Source organism: Heliangelus exortis, chromosome W (assembly GCF_036169615.1).
Source record: "Heliangelus exortis chromosome W, bHelExo1.hap1, whole genome shotgun sequence".
NCBI classification, from domain to species: Eukaryota; Metazoa; Chordata; class Aves; order Apodiformes; family Trochilidae; genus Heliangelus; species Heliangelus exortis.
The window spans coordinates 6061626-6082458 of record NC_092453.1 but is presented as its reverse complement, the minus strand read 5'-3'; the positions used below and the strand labels follow the sequence as shown (position 1 = coordinate 6082458).

Sequence of the window (20833 nt, the reverse complement as noted above, 5' to 3'; positions counted from 1 at the left end):
TAACCTTCAGCTATCTATATTCGTTTTGGTTATAATGAGGGTTAATTTTTTTCTTGTTTAATTTTTCTAATATTCACATAAGTGTCATTATCTCTGACATTTCTCATTATGTGTCTCTTCTTGTGTTTGACACAGAGACATATCTTGTCCATATACATATCTTGTAATTGTAGCACATGCTTTTCCAATTGATTTTTTTTGGTCTTTAGATGGTGTTTAACTGACCCATCAAAGGCTCCTTGCAGATGAGCTTTTACAACATCCCACTCATGTAATGATCTTTTCCATTCTAAGGATGTGACACCCAGATCTCGCTTATGATATTCCCAGTCCCACTGTGACATTCCATGTGTCTGCAGTGCAGCTTGGTGTTCACCCAGCCAAATCACACTAGCCTCTAGCACATCCAGTCTCACCAGAATTTCCTCATCTATTGCTGGTTCCATTTTCATATCCCTGGTCACGTTTCACAGCGCATGTTTAACTTCCTGTGCCGTTTGAATTGATGTCGTTAGTGCTGTGACCAAAGCAGCCCTGGAACTGATAATGACAATCGCTGATATAATGGCAAATATTAGCCAGCCTATAAATTGCCTGGTCCTTCTCTAAACATCTCTTCCATTGCTGTGTAACACTCTTATGATATGATCCAATCCATTTTCACTTTCCCACATCCTGGTCGAGTTCACAGGAAACCACAGTTCAGACCTTCGTTGGAACAGTATCACTAAAAAATTATTTCTTTTATCTTCAGGCTGAATACATGTCTTAGAAGTGATATTCTTAAAAGCTAATTCAAAGTAACTAGTCTTCAGTCTAATATCTGAATTGTCTACATTAGTAATCCCATATACATAAAGATGAGTAGTACAAAGAGCCATAGAGTGATCATACCCATAAAAACCTCGGGATTATTGCTTTTGTCTCGAGTAATCTGAGCCTTAGTTCTGTTTACAAAAGGCAATGCTGGTCACTACAGATTAGCTTGGACCATGCTGCCAGAATGGTTTCAATACATTTGCAATATGGGTCCAAAATATCCATTGTTGTCCCACTCAGTAGAATTGACCCTCATGAAGGTTCCAAAGGGACATTCCATCTATGATGGAACATAGATGTTCCATCTATGATTTCTGCTTTTTTCACAGTATAATTCAGGTTTACTCATCCAGGAAATAATCCCATACATGGTTCCCAAGTAGCATGTGTGATCACATGAATTTGCTTAACAACTTTACAATAAGAATCATAGAATTGGCTGGGTTGGAAGGGACCTCAGAGATCATCAAGTCCAACCCTTGATCCACTACAGCTGCAGTTACTAGACCATGGCACTGAGCGCCACATCCAGTCTCTTTTTAAATATCTCCAGGGACGGAGAATCCACTACTTCCCGGGGCAGCCCATTCCAATGCTCGATCACCCTCTCAGTAAAGAAATTCTTTCTAATGTCCAACCTAAACCTCTCCCAGCACAACTTGAGACCGTGCCCTCTTGTCTTGCTGAGGGTTGCCTGGGAAAAGAGATGAACCCCAACCTGGCTACAGCCTCCTTTCAGGTAGTTGTAGAGAGTGATGAGGTCTCCTCTGAGCCTCCTCTTCTCCAGGCTGAACAGCCCCAGCTCCCTCAGCCTCTCATAGGATCTGTGCTGGAGTCCCTTCACCAGCCTAGTTGCCCTCCTTTGGACCTGCTCCAGGACCTTGATATCCTTCCTAAACTGAGGGGCCCAGAACTGTAGTCAGGTAGGGCCTAGCTAGGGCCTGGTGGTCGGAAGATATCGTGTTGTATGGGAAGACAGGGCCTCTCTCTCTTATCAGTAGTAAGATAGTGATGTAAGCGGACAGGAATGTCTCTGTAAGCCTAAGCTATATAAGGCTGCATCACCTGTGAATAAATGCCATTTTGCCTATCTACCACATTGGTGTCTGTGAGCATGATGGACAGAGTTCACCGTTCCTGAACCAGGTCGCCACGCCTAATGATAGGCAACACAGAACTGGACACAGTACTCGAGGTGTGGCCTCACCAGCGCTGAGTACAGGGGCAGAATCACTTCCTTGGACCTGCTGGCCATGCTGTTCTGGATACAGGCTAGGATGCCATTGGCCTTCTTGGCTACCTGGGTACACTGTTGGCTCATGTTCAGCTTCCTGTCAATCCAGACTCCCAGGTCCCTCTCTGTCTGGCTGCTCTCCAAATAATAATGAATTCTACGAGTCAAAATATATTCTTGTCCTGTAACTCCTGGTAAGTAAATACTAGTGAAATTAGTAATCTTAGTCACACGTACAGCTAATATGTGTCATTGAGGAGTAAATGTGACACAGAATGTGTGATTGTTAGCATTGATAACATAGACAGGCCAGATATCTACTGTATAAGAGACATTATACAAAGTTATATTTTCTCTCACTTGACTCACTGTTGGCTGTACCCAGATGCCACCTGCCCAAGTGGTATCATTGTTGGTGATTGGAAAAGATGCATCCCACCATGTCAATGGTCAAAATAGTGGTGGATTCAGCAGATGAGCCCAGTGCACTGCTCTGCCTTTTTCATCTGCTTTGATTGTTGTCAGTGGTAGAGACACTGACCACATTGACCAAATGGTCCCTGGATTCATCCCTGCTAATTGTTAGGTGGTGGTGGCAGTTGATGATGAATCCACTTTGCTGGAAGCCAATATGGTCCTGTAGAGAGAGAAACACAGCCATAACCACGACCCCACATCAGTAATGGTACTGGACCCAACCATTTCTCTGAATGGATGTCCTTATACCACATTTGAGGATGAACTTCTGTTTTAATAATCTGTTTTTGTTTTTTGGTTTTTTTTTATTTGCTGTGTAACTGTTATCCTCTCTATTAAAGAAATTGAGTACAAACATTGCTTTGTTAATTTCTCATGGGGCGTAGCATTTGATCTAAATGTGCCTTTTAATTTACTTAGCATATGCTTCAATGTAAGATGGGACCTTTCCACTATACTTTGCCCAGCTGGTGAATGAGGTATGCCAGTATGATGTGTAATACCCCATTCTTTAAAAAATCCCAGAAGAGCAGCAGATACATATGCAGGACCATTATCAGTTATAACGACAGATGGCAGACCCATAGTAGCAATTGCTTTGAAAAAATGTAGGTGTTCATCCTTTGCCTTTTCACCTACATGAGCAGTGGCCACCATGAAATGAGGATAGATATCTATTGATACATGCACACAGTTAAGATGACTGAATTCAGAAATGTGTGAAACATCTGATTGCCACACCTCATGATGCTGTAGCCCCGTAGGAACAGCTGTTAGCCAAGTGGGAGCTGGTGTAACTAATTGACAGTCAGGACACATTTGAACAATTTCTTTGGCTTGTCTTACTGTGATGCCAAATTGTTTCACTAAATTTCTGTAAATATTATGATAGAAATTAAGCATAAGCATGCTTGTTGCAATACATTTGGCACTGGCACTACTGCTGCTAATGAGTTTGTGATCCTGTTGCCTTCAGTGATGGGTCCTGGTACCTGTGTATGAGAACAGATGTGCATAACATATTAATTGTGATTTCAGGTGTTTACCAATTGCAACAATTCTGAAAACAGATTAAAGAAAGATCTAATGTTAGATAAGTTTAAGGCAGCAAGCATCTATTTTAACTAACACTCCATAAACATACTGAGAATCCACTACAAGATTAATATCTGTCCCTGAAAATAATTAAAAGGCTTCTATCGCTGCACACAATTCTATGCCCTGTGCTGATCCTTCCTGTAGCACGACATGTGATGGCCATTGGTCTGAAGCAGAATCATGCCAAGCTACCACTGCTTTGTGTGAGCCAGCAGATCCATCCAGGAAGAGAGTAGGAGCTCTCTCTGGTGGTACTGTTGAGAAAATAGAAAAATGCTGGATTGTTAACTCTTGCAGGGACTGGAACAATTTGTGACTCAGCAAGTTGAACTGTATCTCTCCAGGGTAATCTGCTAAGGCACTATGAAAAGACAGTGACATTTGAATAGCTGTATGAAAATCCTGTTTTGTAATAGGGATATGTATTATAGCAACATCCAATGCAAAAATACCTCTAGCACATAATCAGAGTTTTTCAGTCACCTCAGGTAACATTTCAAATCTAGACCATATTATTTTGGTGGAATGATATGATAAAAATTGCCACTTAGCATCCAGAAAGTTTTTCCCTCCCATTGCCCTAATATACCAAATGGCTTGAAAGTGTTGTCTATCACAAAGACTCTGAAAACTAATTTTGAATATAACGATGTGCAGAAGTTTTTTTCATTTTAGTCATAACAGTTTCTAGTGCTAGAGATGCCTCAGGATTCAATTGACTGGGTGATGTAAGATTGGTATACCCCTTGAATAAATCAAATAATCTAGATACCGTCTCAGTAGTGATACCAAGGAAAGATCTTATCCATTTTATTAACCCCAATAATTTTTGCAGATCATTCAGAGATTGGACATTGTTTTCAATTGTCAATTTTTGTGGGGAAACCCAGATTTCTGTTATTTCTATTAGGTTTTTCCAGGGTGGTTCTTACTGAATTTTTCCAGGAAGTATCTGTAAGCCATAATTTTCCTTACATTTGGTAATTAATGGATAACATTTTTTAATTTGACCTTCAGCAACTGCACAAAGAAAAATATTATCATATAATGAGAGATCATAATCCTAGGATGAGCTCGACGAACTGGCTTCCATGCTGAATGCACAACAATTTGTTTTACCACACTATGATCAGATCTGTCATTATCTCACCCCTTTGTGCCCCACATTAGGCCCAAATAAAGACTATTGTGATTGAATCCCAGCCAGACACTGAGCACCACGCAGCCTCTGACTCAGCTTTCCCATAGCCGTGGGGTGGAGGAATGGATTGAGACAAGAAGAGTTTAATGACTGATTGATTAATAATTAAATAATCCTCTTTGCTCATTCCCATTCCTCTCACCTGTGCTGATGCTCTCAGCTTCAGGGAGTCAAAGCTCACAAACATTTCAACACTCTGATTGCCTCCTTAGCCAACTCTGTCACTGCGTTTGTGTCCATCTTTTTCTGTCTCCTGACACAAAGGATTTCCCATAAGATTATCCCTTGTAGAAAGGTGACCTCATTAGGGGCAGCTCATACTTAGCATATGGTTGAGGAGTGTGTTTGATTGGCCATGAAACTTAATCATGCTTTGCTTTGTTTGCAAAGAGGAAAACTCCTGCTGTGCCCGTGTGCAGCAGTTCTCTAAGGGAAAGAGGGGGAGCTGGTGCAAAGGAGCTGAACCATCCAGCTGCAGAGACCAGGGGAGAAATCTGATGGGAGGAGAAGTGATGCAAGTCCCAAGGGCCAAGGAGAGCAGTGGTGGGATTGGGGAGGTGAGGAACAAGGGTGTCCATCCAGGGTCAGACCTCAAGGAACTGCTTCTCCTTCTGGTGCAGACCTCCTGAGGAGACCCTCTGGGTCATTATCACTTGGAGAATGCTGCTAGAACCTCTCCCCTGAAGTACAAAGTAATGAAATATTCCCTTTAAATAAGAGTGTAAAAGTGCACTTTGAAATCTTCCTCCCAAAATCCACCAGGAAAAAAAATTTAAAACTCGCGGGAGATCCATTGTTAGGAAACTGTCTGGAAGAAAACAGACATGTGAGCAATCCTGACTCTTTAGTTTTAGGTAGAGTAAACTAAGGGCCTTGAGACCCAGTTGCAAGGTTACTGAAAGATGAGCTATGGGAAAAAGATAAGGGAACTGGCAGTAGAAAAGAAGAATAACAGGATAATGAGGTAGCCAGACGAAGTTCTGTGAGAACAGAATTTGTGTCCAAGATATAGCCACCTGCAAGATATCGTTATATAAACAGGGGCTCTATATAAAGCGAGTGTCCACTGTTAATAAAAGACTTCACTTTAACCATATTGGTGACTGAGTGTCGTCCTTTAAGCCTCCGCGGATTTTTCCCACATTTGGTGCCCAAACAGGGACCCTCTCGCTGTTGCTTCCAGGAGCGATGAAGACAGCTGGGATGAGAGGGTAGCGAGAACAACCCAGGGACACTAATCCATTTTTATCCCCTGATCCATTCCCTATCCCTGCTCCTACTTCCCTTAACCCTTTAACACCCACTGCTCCACCTCTTCCAGATCCAACATGGGGAGGCGAGGGTGAGGGGGGGGATAGTGGGGGGGGGGTGGGGGGTGGAAGTGTGTATCCAGTAACTAGGTGGAAGGGAATTATTCAAAATGCTATACTTGAAGGAGAAATGGTTCCCAATATGGGTCCGATGGTTTTTCCAGTGATTGTGGGACCAGGAGGAGGAGGTCAATGGGTCACATTAGATTGGAAAATTATAAAAGAAGCCAAAGCTGCCATTACGCAGTATGGTTTGAAATTGTCATTTGCTCAATCTATTTTGCAGTCTTTTTACTGCTCAATTGTTGACGCCATATGACACAAAAATGCTCATTAATACTCTGTTAACTCCTTCTCAACAATTGCAATTTCATCATAAATGGCAAATGCTGTGTGAAAATGAAGCTGTGATTCCTAGACAGAACACCGACGCATTATACAGAGTGCAAGCACAAATGTTACTCGGTGCTGGTCCTTTTGTATGTGCAGATTTGCAGGCATGGTTTCAAACTGAAGTGTTACAACTTTCACAAGAATTGGCGTATAAAGCTTTGCAAACTGTTCATGATCCTGCACAAGCAACTCCCTCTTTTGCAAATATTAAACAGGGGGGAGTAGAGCCATATCCAAAATTTGTGGATCACTTATATTCAGTGGTAATATCACATCCCGATTTGACAAAAGAGATGAAAACAAAATTTTTTATATGTCAGCATATGACAATGCTAATGAAAAAAAACTAAACGTGTATTAGGACTACTCCCAAAAGGTGCTACAGCAGCCCAATTGTTAGAAGCTTCTGAGCAAATGCTAGAAGCAGATAAAGCTGCTTAAGGACCATCATTGCAATATGGTTCTCAATATTGATTTATATTGTGGTGCATGGTGCACTGGTGTTTCATATAGAGATAAAAAAAAAACCAAACAAAACTTGGTAATTACACTTGAGTTTTGGTTTTGGAGATTGTACCACTTCATTTTTTTTCAGGCTGACTCCACCAGATTTTAGTAGCAATAGCATTTCATTTTTGAATCTTCTAGTGGTTGTTGTTAATTTTTCTCGTATATTGGTGAGGAGTAAGAAAAAAAAAACAAAAAAACCAAAAAACCCCACAGTTATGAGAACGAGTATGCCTTTTCGGAGGCCGAGAGTTGCTGCGGAGAGTGAGAGCTGCTCCTCGAACAGAGAGCACGCCCACTTCTTCCTCTGCAGCCGCTTCTCGCCCCCCCTCACACAAGGGCACAACTCAGATACGGCTGGTGAGCATTGCCAGTGTATCTGTTACAGCTGCAGCTGCTGTCTCTACCCCCACTGACACTGCTGCTGCTCAGAAAATGAGCCCTGCTGTTGCAAGTAGCGAAAGAAATAGAAATTTAGAAGTAGTTATGCTAAGGTTTGGACTGGTCAAGCAGGACAGAAAAACAGGCCCTGGGAGCGGCTCTTGGAAACTAGCAAGGAATGTTCTGAGAAGAGGGGAACAGTTTATCAACAAGGAATGTGCTGGGAAGAGGGGAACAGCTTATCAAAGGGGATTAGTCAAGCATACAGAACATGAAGAAAAGTAAACTGACATTGAAGATAAGGGTTATTACGCATGTAAAGGGGGTTGATGGTGGGAGACAGTTAAAACAATATCTTAAGTTGAAAAAGTATGAGAGATTTGTGGTTTGTGGATGTCTTTCTATTGTTATCTGCATGATGTATGTAACTGTTTCGCAACTGAAATTCCGCACGAAGGCCTCATTGTAAAAGGGTATAAAAGCTGAACCGAAAACGAGGATCATTGGAATCCTGACTTGGGACACTATTCCTCAGGTTTCCCGGGCCCCGAATAAAGCACCGCATAAACTGACACTCTGTTGGTTTGTGTCTTGACTACGGGCAACAGTTTTCTGGCGACCCAGATGGGACTCCGGGGGCGGCTGGGGCGGTTCACGTGCTGATCCACTCCAAGCCGGCACCAGGTGATTCCTGGAGGAGACATCAACCTGTGCCCGACCCCGCGCCCGACGGACGACCATAAGGTAAGCCCGAAGGTGCTTTATTCCTTATAGGTTGGTTGGTATAAGGGTTGGTTGTTTGGAAGCCTAGGCGCTGGTCGTAAGACACAGCAAGTAGAAAGCTGTGCGGATCCAGCACTTGCCACTCGCGGCGACGAGTATAGGCAAGTTTGGTATTTGGTATTTGGTATATGGTATTTGGAATTTGGTGTAGGTATTTGGTAATTGGCCATATATAGGTTTTGTGTGTGTGAGTGCGCGCGAATACAAGTATCAGCGTTTTGTGTGTGTGAGTACGCAAGTACGGGTGTCAGCATGCTACCGATTAAAAGTTTTAGAGCTCTGTTTTGTGACGAAAAGGATGTTCCTGAGGATTCGCCTCTCGGTTGTCTGTTAAAACATTGGAAAGAGGGTAATTTTAGGCAGGAATTGCGGAGGAAGACTTTGATTGATTATTGTAATCATGTATGGCCTGAATATGAAACAGAGGGAATGCAGTGGCCGCGGAATGGTACAATAACTCCTGAGATATTAAGTCCTATGATGAGTTTCTTGCGGGAAAGTGAAAAATGGGATGAATTACAGTATTTGGATTTGTTCTATTATCTAAAAGGAAAACCTGAGTGGCAAAAAGCTTGTGGATTGTTGGAGTTAAAAACCATGGAAGTAGAAAGTGATGAATGTGCTGGTTGTAAAGAGTGTAAAATACGGTTCTTGGAGGAGGAGGAGGATGTGTCTTTGTTGGTTCCCCCAAGTGCGCCGCCGCTCCCACCCCCTGAGGCTCCCCCGGTAAATCCGGTTAGAGCCCCTCTTCCTTTCTCACCCAAGGAGGAGGTAGGGCAGGAGGATTGGATTGATCAGCCGAGAACGCCGCTTGCTGAGCAGACTCGGAGAGGGAGGCTGGGGAGAGAAGGCGGTTTGTCACAGCCTCAGTTGATGGCTCCGCTGTGGGAGGCAGTAGGAGCAGATGGAGGAAAGGTGATGATAAAGGTTCCTTTTTCGCCGAACGATTTAATGATATGGAAGCAATCGGCGGGGGCGTACAGGGAAAATCCTGAGAAAGTGTCTCGGGTTGTGAAAATGGTAATAAAGACTCAGAATTCTGATTGGAATGATTTGCAGGTGTTGTTAGACACTATTATGGATTCTACAGAAAAGGAGATGGTGTTTAGGGCGACGACAAATCGGGCAAGGGAATTGATTAGAATGCAGGTAGCACAAGGTTCGGTAAATGATTTGGTACCAAGGGAGGACCCCGAATGGAATCCCAATTCATCGACGGGATACAGAGCGTTAAAAGACTACCAGGATTTACTGGTAGAAGGGGTCCGTGAGGGGATTCCAAAAACGATGAATTGGTCTAAGTTGTATTCTGTGAGACAGGATAAGGGGGGAATCCCCATCGGCATTTTTAGAAAGGCTAAAAGAAACAGCGCGGAGGTACACGGATTTGGATGTGGAAGCTGAATCGGGAAAATTGCAGCTGGCGTTGATTTTTTTTTTTGATGGATCAATCTCAGGAGGATATTAGGAAAAAGTTGCAGAAGTTAGAGGGAGAAGACACACGGAATTTGGAGAAGTTATTGGAGGTTGCATGGAAGGTATATAATAATAGGGAAAAGGAGACAACAAAGAAACAGCAGGCAAGCATGCTGGCGGTCTTGCAGCAAGCGGCGGGTGGAAACAATGGAAATAATAGAGGTCGCGGTTGCGGCAGGGGGAGAGGTGGTGCTGCAATGGGTAGAGGCTTTGGGGGTTTTGGGAACCAGGGTACAGGGGGATGCGGAAGGTTAGGACCTAACCAGTGTGCCTCTTGTAAGGGACTGGGACACTGGAAAAATGAGTGCCCACTTAATCAGGGAGCCCCGATGAGGGGAGGCTTCCCGGGCAATGGAGCGAATCCCGGCAACGGGGTAAGAAGCGGATTGAATCCGTTCACGAGAAATCCGCAAGGTGTCACTCAAAAGTCATCTTAGAAGTCGAAGGGGAACCGATGGAATTCAGGATAGATACAGGGGCTAGTTACTCGGCAATGAATAAATTAAAGGGACCTCTAAGTGACTCTACGGTGTTGGTTGTTGGGGTATCTGGGGAGATTGAAGAAAGGACATTCCTGCGGCCACTCGATATAAAATTTGGGGGAAAGGAATTGATCATCAATTTCTGCATATGCCAAACAGCCCAGAGTCTCTGCTCGGGAGAGACTTGCTTTCAGCATTACAGGCAAGAATTATTTTTGAAAAAGGTAGGGTAAAACTAGAAATACCAGAGGAAAACCTGGCAAAATTGTTTGTTATCAAAGTAGGGAAGGAAGAGATACCACCAGAAATTGAACAAGCAGTCGCGCCATGGGTTTGGGAGACAGGGACCCCAGGTAAATCAAAAGCGGCAGTACCAGAAGTAGTGGAATTAAAAGGGGCTCAACCAGTGAGGGTACGACAGTACCCCATCAGCCTGGAAGCTAGGAAGGGAATAGCCCCCATGATAACTCAATTCTTAGCTCTAGGAATTTTGCAGGAGTGTGAATCTGAATTCAACACCCCCATCTTCCCGGTCAAAAAGCCTAACGGCAATTACAAGTTAGTACAGGATCTAAGGGTAATCAACTCTATCACCAAAGATATACATCCCGTGGTGGCAAATCCGTACACATTGTTAACGTCTGTTTCTGAGAAATTTCAGTGGTTTTCAGTAATTGATTTAAAGGATGCCTTCTTCTGCATACCCTTGGCACCTGAAAGCAGAAACATCTTTGCATTCGAGTGGGAAAACCCCGATACGGGACGGAAGCGCCAACTCACATGGACCAGGCTTCCCCAAGGATTTAAACCCTCGCCCACTATATTCGGTAACCAGCTGGCCAAGGAACTTGAGGAATGGAAGACCACCCAGGTAAAAGATTCACCTTTCTCTTATGTGGTGTTGCAGTATGTGGATGATATTTTCCTGGGCACCGCAGAACAGGGTCTCTGCCTCAAGTTAACCATTGCATTGCTGAATATGTTAGGACAGGCTGGATACCGGGTATCCAGAGAAAAGGCACAGCTGGTCAAACAAAAGGTCATTTATTTAGGATGTGAAATTTCACAGGGAGTTCGTCGTTTGGGAGTAAATCGCATTAAAGCCATATGTGCAATTCCAGTACCCCGCAATAACCAGGAATTAAGATCTTTTCTAGGAATGATTGGCTGGTGTCGACTGTGGATCCCCAACTTTGGGCTGACAGCCAAACCACTGTATGAGGCTGTGAAGGAACCGAGACTTAAATGGGGACCCACGGAAGAAAAAGCGTTCCAGGAATTAAAACAGGCCCTCAAGGAAGTGCCTGCCCTGGGCTTGCCGGATTTAACCAAGGACTTTCAACTGTATGTACATAAAAGGCAAAAGTTAGCTTTGGGGGTGCTCACTCAAAAATTGGGGTCTTGGAAAAGGCCGGTTGGGTACTTTTCCAAACAATTGGACTCAGTAAGTGGGGGATGGCCAGGATGCCTAAGAGCAGTGGCAGCCACAGTAATCCTGATCCAGGAAGCACGCAAGCTAACATCGGGCAAGCACATGACAGTTTATAAACCCCACATGGTCATAACAGTATTAGAACAAAAGGGGGGCCATTGGCTCTCATCAAGCAGGATGCTCCAATACCAGGCCCAGCTGAGGGAACAGGATGATGTGGAACTGAAAATAACAAATCACCTTAACCCAGCAGAGTTTCTCAGGTCCACCCAGGAAGAAGGAGAACTGGAAAATGACTGCGTGGAGGTAATTGAACAAGTGTACGCCAGCCGGAAGGACCTGAAAGATGAGCCACTGCCGGACCCTGATTGGGAACTGTTCACGGACGGGTCCAGCTTTGTGGAAAGTGGTATCAGGTATGCAGGGTATGCAGTGGTCACCTTGCAGCAGATAGTGGAAGCAAAAGCATTTCCCCCGGGGGCATGTCAGCGCAGAAGGCAGAAATCTGGGTTATGGTAAGGGCCCTGGAGCTGAGCCAAGGGAAGAGAGTCAACATATGGACTGACTCCAAATATGCATTTGGAGTGGTACATGTGCATGGGGCTCTGTGGAAGGAGCGAGGACTTCTTAATTCGCAGGGGTCGTCAATCAAACACAGGGAAGAGGTAATCATGTTACTGGAAGCAATTTATAAACCATCGGCAGTTGCGGTGATGCACGTCAAAGGACATCGGAACGAACCAGGGAAAGAGTTCCAGGGAAATCAACGAGCAGACCAAGTGGCGAAGAAGGCCGCCAGAAAGGTATGGACTCAATTAGCTTTGCTACCGGCCCGGAGCAACCCTGCCGCTGCACACATGGAAGACAAACCACATTACTCACCAGAGGACGAGAAGCTGGCTCAGATGTTGCAGGCACGAAAGAACATCAAGGGTTGGTATGTGACCCCAACAGGACAGGTGATCCTACCGGTAAGGATCATGAAGACAGTATTGGAAAGAGAACATAATAAGTGTCACTGGGGTGCAGAGGCAATGGTAAAATTTTTGAAAAACGAAATATTCTCAAACCAGATGTTAACATTGGCAAAAAGGGTAAATGCAATGTGTCCGGTGTGTAGGATAGGGGTAAGTCCGTACAAAATTTTGTAAGGCAAACCCTACCATGCTGCTACCTACTAGGGGGACCCTCATTTGGTGGGAGATCAGGTGATATTAAATTATGTGTTGTCTCTGAATAAGACTCTTACAGCACTCAGAGGAGCGTTGCAGTGGAATCGACCCCTACCCCTGGAAAATCCGGCCCACGACATCCTTCCAGGAGACCAAGTCTACATACGGAACTGGTCAGTGGAGCCACTGAAGGAGACATGGGACGGTCCTCACCAGGTGATCATGACCACCTACACGGCTGTCAAGGTCGACGGGATCGACAATTGGATTCACTACACCAGGGCCAAGAAGGTCCCTACGCAATGGTCGGTAGAGCCTTTGTCTCCAACAAGGATGGCGTTCAGAAGCAAATCTTAGGGATACTGATTTTCCTCAGCTTGATTGTGTTAACAGAAACCTTTGTAAAAGTTAATGTACCAGAATCTTATCTGTTGAGACCTGAGGGATCTGATGTTAATCTGACCTGTTTGTTTACTGATGACCAGGGAGCTGGATCCGCCGAAATTATCGTGAGGTGGAAATGGGTTACGGAGGATGAACTGATTACGGAGGGGGTAAAGACAACTTGGGATGAGCCACGCCAGGAAGGAGCAACTATCCTGCAGATACCCAATGTGACCCGGAAAAACGAAGGGAAGTATACTTGCTTAGTGCAGGTACGGGACAGTTTTGATTATGGGGATGTGCAGTTTCTTACAATAAATACATCTTATGTGGAGAGAGAGGAGGGTGACGCGACAGGTTACTGACATCGGAGAATTGACCAAGGGCAGAGGCCAAGAAAATTTGGTAGTAGGACTAATCAGAGATTTCGGTCTCATGCAAAATGTAACAGAAATCACAGCTTGTTTACCATTACCCTGGGCAGAAGGTGAACCCATACCATGGGGAATAATACCTGTGACTGAAATGCCGGAGTCATTGAGGAATGCTTCCTGGACATGCCGGTTTGTCCCTAAGACAATAGAGGCATGGAAGGACTTATTTATGACTATTCGAGTAATGACCGAAGCTGATTGTAAGTTGAAGCCTAATTATTATGGTTGGATTCAAAATACGAGGAGATGTCTAATCAACTTCCCGGTGGATGAAGCATGTAACAAAGTTCCGGTAAGGACTCTTACCACACGAAATGAGATGAGCTGTCAAAATATTACTCAGAATAAGGACATGTGGAAAGATTGGAAGACCTTGTGGGGACCCAGTATCTTAGAATATTACACTTATCTCGGGAAAGTACAATGGTGCATTCAATGGTCAGGGAATAGAAACCAGTCATATTATAAGGCCCCTATTACATCTATCTCCTCCAAACAGTTTCAAGCCCAAACAGAGGAATGGAATTGTACAGAAGTATTTACATGTGACACTCCGGAAGATCAAATAGGACTAGTACCAGTAAAGATGGCACTGAAGTGGGGATGTGAATGTAGGGGATATAATCATACCATAAGTATGAGACAAGGGATGGAACCTATAGATTGCAGGCACACAACGGTTCGCAGTCCTGGGAATTTGGTATGGGTCTTGGGACATGGCCAATGGACATCTCACCTACCCTTAGATGGGCTAACCACGCAAATTACCTTGGGTGTACCGACCCTGTGTCCATTTTGGAAACAATCAAAGTTAACGTCAAAAGAGATACGAAAGAGACAGAGAAGAGATATTAGTAAAGACCTGGATGCTGTAGGATTGGATAAAGAAGATGGGTGGCATGAACCCTCTTCAGGGGTCAAATTTGAGTGGGTACTGGAATCTTTGTTTACACCAATTTCCACTTATCGGAATCGGGAAATATTGTTCAGATTATTGGGACAGACAGAAAGGTTGGCAGCAGTAACGAAGAAAGGATTTAAGGACCTGAATTTACAGCTACAGGCCACAACTAGGATGTCCATACAAAATAGAATGGCATTGGACATGATATTACTAAAAGAGCATGGTGTCTGTGGGTATCTGCACGATAAGGGTGAGCTTTGTTTTGTACACATCCCAAATGTCACTCAGAAGGTAGAAAAGGATATTAGTCAATTGGAACAAATTGAGGGCAGGGTCCACGATGTTCAAAGAGAGGCAGAACATAATTGGGTTGGAGCAATATTGAGCTCCCTGGGGATTCAGGTCTCCGGTTGGATATCATCAATTGTACAATATGGAATCATGATAATTATAATCATTATGGTTGCTTTAGTAGTATACAAGTGTCTTTTAGGAATGATTGCAAAGGAAGGCCGACACACTCGGAGGGTCATGAAGGCCATAACCCGAAGAGAGGTGATCCTCCCACAAGACAACTCACCCCACCCGCCTGACAAGAAACTAGCAGCTTGAGAGGTTGAGCATCCTTGCGAAAGAAGATCGAAGCATGCTCAAAAGGGGGGACTTGTTGCAAGTTGCGGAAGAAATAGGAATTTAGAAGTAGTTATGCTAAGGTTTGGACTGGTCAAGCAGGACAGAAAAACAGGCCCTGGGAGCGGCTTTTGGAAACTAGCAAGGAATGTGCTAATGTGCTGAGAAGAGGGGAACAGTTTATCAACAAGGAATGTGCTGGGAAGAGGGGAACAGCTTATCAAAGGGGATTAGTCAAGCATACAGAACATGAAGAAAAGTAAACTGACATTGAAGATAAGGGTTATTACGCATGTAAAGGGGGTTGGCGGTGGGAGACAGTTAAAACAATATCTTAAGTTGAAAAAGTATGAGAGATTTGTGGTTTGTGGATGTCTTTCTATTGCTATCTGCATGATGTATGTAACTGTTTCGCAACTGAAATTCCGCACGAAGGCCTCATTGTAAAAGGGTATAAAAGCTGAACCGAAAACGAGGATCGTTGGAATCCTGACTTGGGACGCTAGTCCTCAGGTTTCCCGGGCCCCGAATAAAGCACCGCATAAACTGACACTCTGTTGGTTTGTGTCTTGACTACGGGCAACACTGCTGCAGACACCACAGCAGAGGAAAAAAAAAAAAAAAAAAAAAGGGGGGGCGAAGAGTGTGCCTTTTCTGTTTAAACGCTTGGAATTCTGTCTCTAAACAATTTTATTAGGCCTTTTTGGGCCTCGATTTGGCAACCATGAAGGAAACCCGGACTCCACTGTGCCGTGACCCGGGAGGGGTCTGGGGACGCTTTTGGGGCCCCCCGATGAATTTTTGTCAGATAAGCTTCCTCTACCCTTTTGGCTCTACGTGCCAGTGGACACCAGACCTTCCTCATACTAAAAAGGTATTTAAGTCCTTCCACTGCAGTGTGAAATGTGCTTTTCATTTTGTATTGATAATAGGTTCTTGTTAATGTTGTAATTCATGTGATTGTTTATATGTATATTATGGGATCCCTTGTCTATGTGTTGATTGTTGATTGCACTATTCTGTTGCACTGCTAAGTAGATGAACTTAACTTCTGGTATTTTAACACAGATGCTAAAAGATGTTGATAGTGTCAGACATGCAGTTTTACAATATCGTGCTGCCACTGACTTTTTATTATTAGCTTTTAGGTTATGTTTTTTAAAGACTTTGATGGAGTGTATTTGCATGAATTTATCTGATCATTCAGAGTCAATTCACAACCAAAAACGATTGATTAAGATAACATGAAAAATTAACTGTTGCATATATTGGGTTAAATGAATGGTTAAATCACTTAAGGATATGGCGATAGCTTAGAGATTTAATTAGACAAGGTTTATCAATTATATTTGTTATTATTGGTTTTGATGCTTTCGTATTATTAGTATGTTGTTTATGACAATGTATTATTAGCATGTTATCTCACGTGATGAAGTAAGTCAGGATTGCTCAAAAACAAAAAGGGGGATATGTTGGGAAACTGTCTGGAAGAAAACAGACATGTGAGCAATCCTGACTATTTAGCTTTAGCTGGAGTAAACTAAGGGCCTTGAGACCCAGTTGCAAGGTTACTGAAAGATGAGCTATGGGAAAAAGATAAGGGAGCTGGCAGTAGAAAAGAAGAAATAACAGGATAATGAGGAAGCCAGCAGAAGATCTGTGCGAACAGAATTTGTGTCCAAGATATAGCCACCTGCAAGATATCGTTATATAAACAAAGGCTCTATATAAAGCGAGTGTCCACTGTTAATAAACGACTTCACTTTAACCATATTGGTGACTGCGTGTCATCCTTCAAGCCTCCGTGGATTTTTCCCACAATCCATAGGTCTTGAAGACATGAAAGAAATTATAAAAAGGTAAAGAGTTCCCCTAGGCTTCTCTGGATCATTAAATGAACCTCAGATACTGAGAGAAGAATGAAAAAAATCTTTGATATTGTCGAAGTCAGAAGCAAAATCCAAAATACCTTTACACACTGACGGGCCCCCCTGAGCCTACCAGAGTTTCCCCATGGCCTCGTTAGAGCAGATCCCTGAAGGCCATGATTGCAGGAGGCAAAGGCCCTGTGCTGGTGGCTGTAATGCTGAGAAAACCCTTTGGTTTGCTGGATGCAGCAGAGAGGCCAAGCCCTGACCCCAGGCCCTGGGAAGGCAGATCCTGAGAGCCTCAATAGAAAGTTTCCTCTCCCCAGCCTTGGTGGCCCAGGACACTGCTATGGCCAAGGGGACAATGACCTCACTCCTTGACAGAGCCCTTGGCCACCTCTCCTGCAGGCTGTCCTACACCGTCCATGCCTGCAGCTCCTTCCCTTCAGGCTGTTGTCAGCCTTCCTGCTTTCCCAACTGACTCTCACCCCAGCATTTCCAGATTTTCTATGTTGTGTCTCTGCTCTCCCTGGCTTTGCCTTGAAAACAAAATCCTGGGCTGATCCAGAACCCCTCTGGGTATGCCTCTAACACAAGGATACCCTGGGATTGAGACTTCTTGTTCTTTCCCGAAAGTCTGAACCTTCCGAGGTGACCTTTGTGGAGGTTTTGGACTACCAAGAGAAGTTCTATCATAAAGTCATAGAACTGTCTGTGTGTGAAGGGATGTGGCAGAGCAGACTTGTATTTCTCATGATCACTCCAAAAGGACTGCCCATACCACCTATGTGGAAACTTTCTCATGGTACAGTCTGGACTTTTGCTGGGATGGGTAAAAAGTCAGGGACAGAATTAAGCGTGACATGCTATGATAAGAGTGCGTGCCTCAGAGTGTGGGATGGATGGTTCTGATCCCATCCCTCTAATCAGTCTTGCTCTGGGCTGGGGATTTAGTAATGTCCCAGGACATTCCTCTTATCGCTGTTTGTCAGATTTTGTTAGGCCTGGTTTGTTTCTTTCCTAGGGAAACAATTGCTCCTCTAAAAGATAATCTGACCCTCAGTCCTTTCACTCTGTACCAGTCAGTGGTGTCAGAAGATCTGTCGAGCATTTTCTGGTACCGTGTGGTTTCAGTCCCTCTCTGCAGCAGGGCCAGGTCTGGCACTAAGGTTGGATCCAGCAGCACCTTGGCTCTTCTCTGAGGAGTTGAGAAAACAAGGGGGTGTGAGCTGTGTCTCCCAGGGTGCCCTCCCTGGGTCATGACAAGTGCCCACCAAGACCTTTCCCATGGGGCTGCTCCCAGCCAGGCAGCCCCAGCCTGTGCCATGGCCCAGGTGAGTCCCCTGCAGGGGCAGACACTGGCACTTCTCCTTCTGAGATTTCTCTCCAGATGAGCTCTGCTGGTCCTTGATGCCTTTCATGCAGGCACAGCCCAGGACAGGGTGCACTCCTGCTGGAGACATCTCTATCTGATGGGATGGCCTCAGCAGTCCCTGGTGCTGTGTCACCCCGTGGCCGTCCTTTTGGGAAGCATCTCCAGCTCCTGGAGAAACCATGTCATCTGTGGGGCTTCAGCGACAGCTCTGCCCCAGGCTCTGCTGGGCTCTGGGCCAGGAGTGAGCTCGGGCAGGGCTGGGAGTTCCCCCCATGCAGGCACTGAGCCCAGAAGGAGGATGGAGATGCTATGGCAGAAAGACTCAGCCTCAACTGAGGACACCCATGGCTTTCTCTGCCAGGGTTTCACTTGCCAGCCCAGAACAGCTCCCTCCAGGCTCTCCCATCTCCCCTCCCCTCTCTCCCAGCACAGTCCAGTTGCTGCTGGCCCCACACCAGTGCCCACCCCAGGCTGTTCTGGGCAGTCCCACCACAGCCCCAGCCCCTTTGAAGGGTACAGCAGCTCCTGGAGGGCAGAGAGAGCTCAGAGCCCCAGATGGGTGACCATGCATGGCAAAAGGAGCAGGAGGCACCCTGTGTCCCCTGCTCTCCTCTCCAGGAGATCCGCAGAGCTCTGCAGCCACTCGGGACTATCCCCTCTCCACAGCCCAGCACAAGAGCCCTGGCCCTTGTGCTCCTCAAGAGCTCTGACTGCTCCAGGCACAGAGCAGCCTTCCCAGGGCTGCTGCAGCCAGAGAGGGGCTTTCACTTCCCATTCATTCCTGATACACTGAGCAGGGACAGCAGACAAAACAAATGTTTTTTACTAAAATCCAGCAGAGGCTCTCCAGGTACACAATGTTTCTTGGTCAAATAGGTGGATGGATGCGGGAGAGGCAAAGAAAATACGTGCAACCAATATGGTTGATAAACGAACTTCTGGTTTATTGCGCAGCAACTTTCGCTTATATAGTGCTTCCGTGACCACGCCCCGCCACCAACATAACGTTTTATTGGACACCCGGTGTGTTTACCTGTAGCACAGCGAATCCCTGGTGCAGGTAGCACCGGAGTATGGGCCGATCTAATTGGCCTCCCAAACATGGGGTTGGGCATAGTAAAGGGGTCGCACCCCCCATCTCTTCGAGAATATTCAGGAATATTCTCCAACATTCTCATAACCTCTCTAACATTCCAAAACATATCCCCCCTTTTCTTTTTGCACAAGCCCATGTTTGGTTTAAAATTTTGCAGTGCTAATTTTCAAACAAATATAGTGCAAATAACAAAACGTGCAAAACTTAAGGATACATTCAATAATATAATGCCCTTTTAAAACAATCTAAAAACTACTCAAACCACTCAATTAATGAATCAAACAGGTTGATACATTCAATGTTGTAATGCCCTTGTAAAATAATCTAATAACTATGCAAACCACTCAACTAATGAATCAAACAAATGGGTTAACAAATTATCAACCAGATTTCGTTGTCTTAATCAAGTAAGAATCGACTTCACATTAATGACATGTCTCTATTTTGTACAATCATTCATACTCACACACTCTTTAACAGAGCTCTGTTCAATATTAGGAAGGTCTGGCGTCCACTAGTGCAGAGAGTCAAAGGAGGGATAGGAGAGACTTATCCGACTAAATGTTGTCGGGGGGCCCCTATAAGCGTCTCCAAGTCCCACCGGCTCATAGCATAGTGGAGTCCTAGGACCTTCGTAGTTGCCAAATTGAATTGTTAAGTTTAGGATTGCAGCATTCAATCACTACATTCATAGCAAACGAAGTCGTGGGGTTTTTTTTTTTTTGTTTTATCCCGGGTCTCATACCTAATTAATATACTATTTATGTAAGTGTTCACAATCTTTTAGTACTTAGTAGAGGTCCATGCCCTTGTTCCTCAAGCCATTCTTCGGCAAAACCTTTATCTTTTTGTACAATCATAATATTGGCAGCTTTGGCAATTAACTTCTTGAGTATCGCTAACATACAACTAAGGCACATCACAGTTACCAATATAATACAAAGTACGAGTAAACCAGTCTTACATAGACTTCGAAACCATCCGGTGATGCCAAACCAATTGACTAATTCATCTATACCAAAAAACCCTACATCTTGCTTGATATTTTGAGTATGCTCTACTAACTGTTGTATCTCCTTATGTATCGATTTAGAGTGATCACTCAAATTCATACAACACATACCATCAAAATCTTCACAACCATGGCCATGAGCCAAAAGCAAAAAATCAATAGCAGCCCTATTTTCTAATACTGCATGTCGTACAGAGGACAAGTCTTCAGCTAATTCAGATAGTACTTTGCTAGTATCACTAGCATGCTTTACTACCCAACAGCTCAACTTCTCCAGATTTCGATGCGCACGAGTGGCAAAAAGATAGAAGTGACAATTATCTGCCATTTGGACCAAAGGTTAACATCGTCATTACGTCCCTGCG

The 20833-nt window shown here is 44.5% G+C and overlaps 3 protein-coding genes across 3 annotated transcripts in view; all 3 read left to right on the top strand.

Annotated features, from left to right (window-relative positions):
* The window catches only part of LOC139789283 (zinc finger protein 501-like), a 508475-nt gene that overhangs the window by 167704 nt on the left and 319938 nt on the right, over positions 1-20833 (top strand). The gene's annotated exons all lie outside the window — the stretch shown is intronic.
* The window catches only part of LOC139789149 (olfactory receptor 5P76-like), a 428065-nt gene that overhangs the window by 95516 nt on the left and 311716 nt on the right, over positions 1-20833 (top strand).
* Positions 1-20833, top strand: part of LOC139789168 (olfactory receptor 10AG1-like) — a 240383-nt gene that overhangs the window by 108952 nt on the left and 110598 nt on the right. The gene's annotated exons all lie outside the window — the stretch shown is intronic.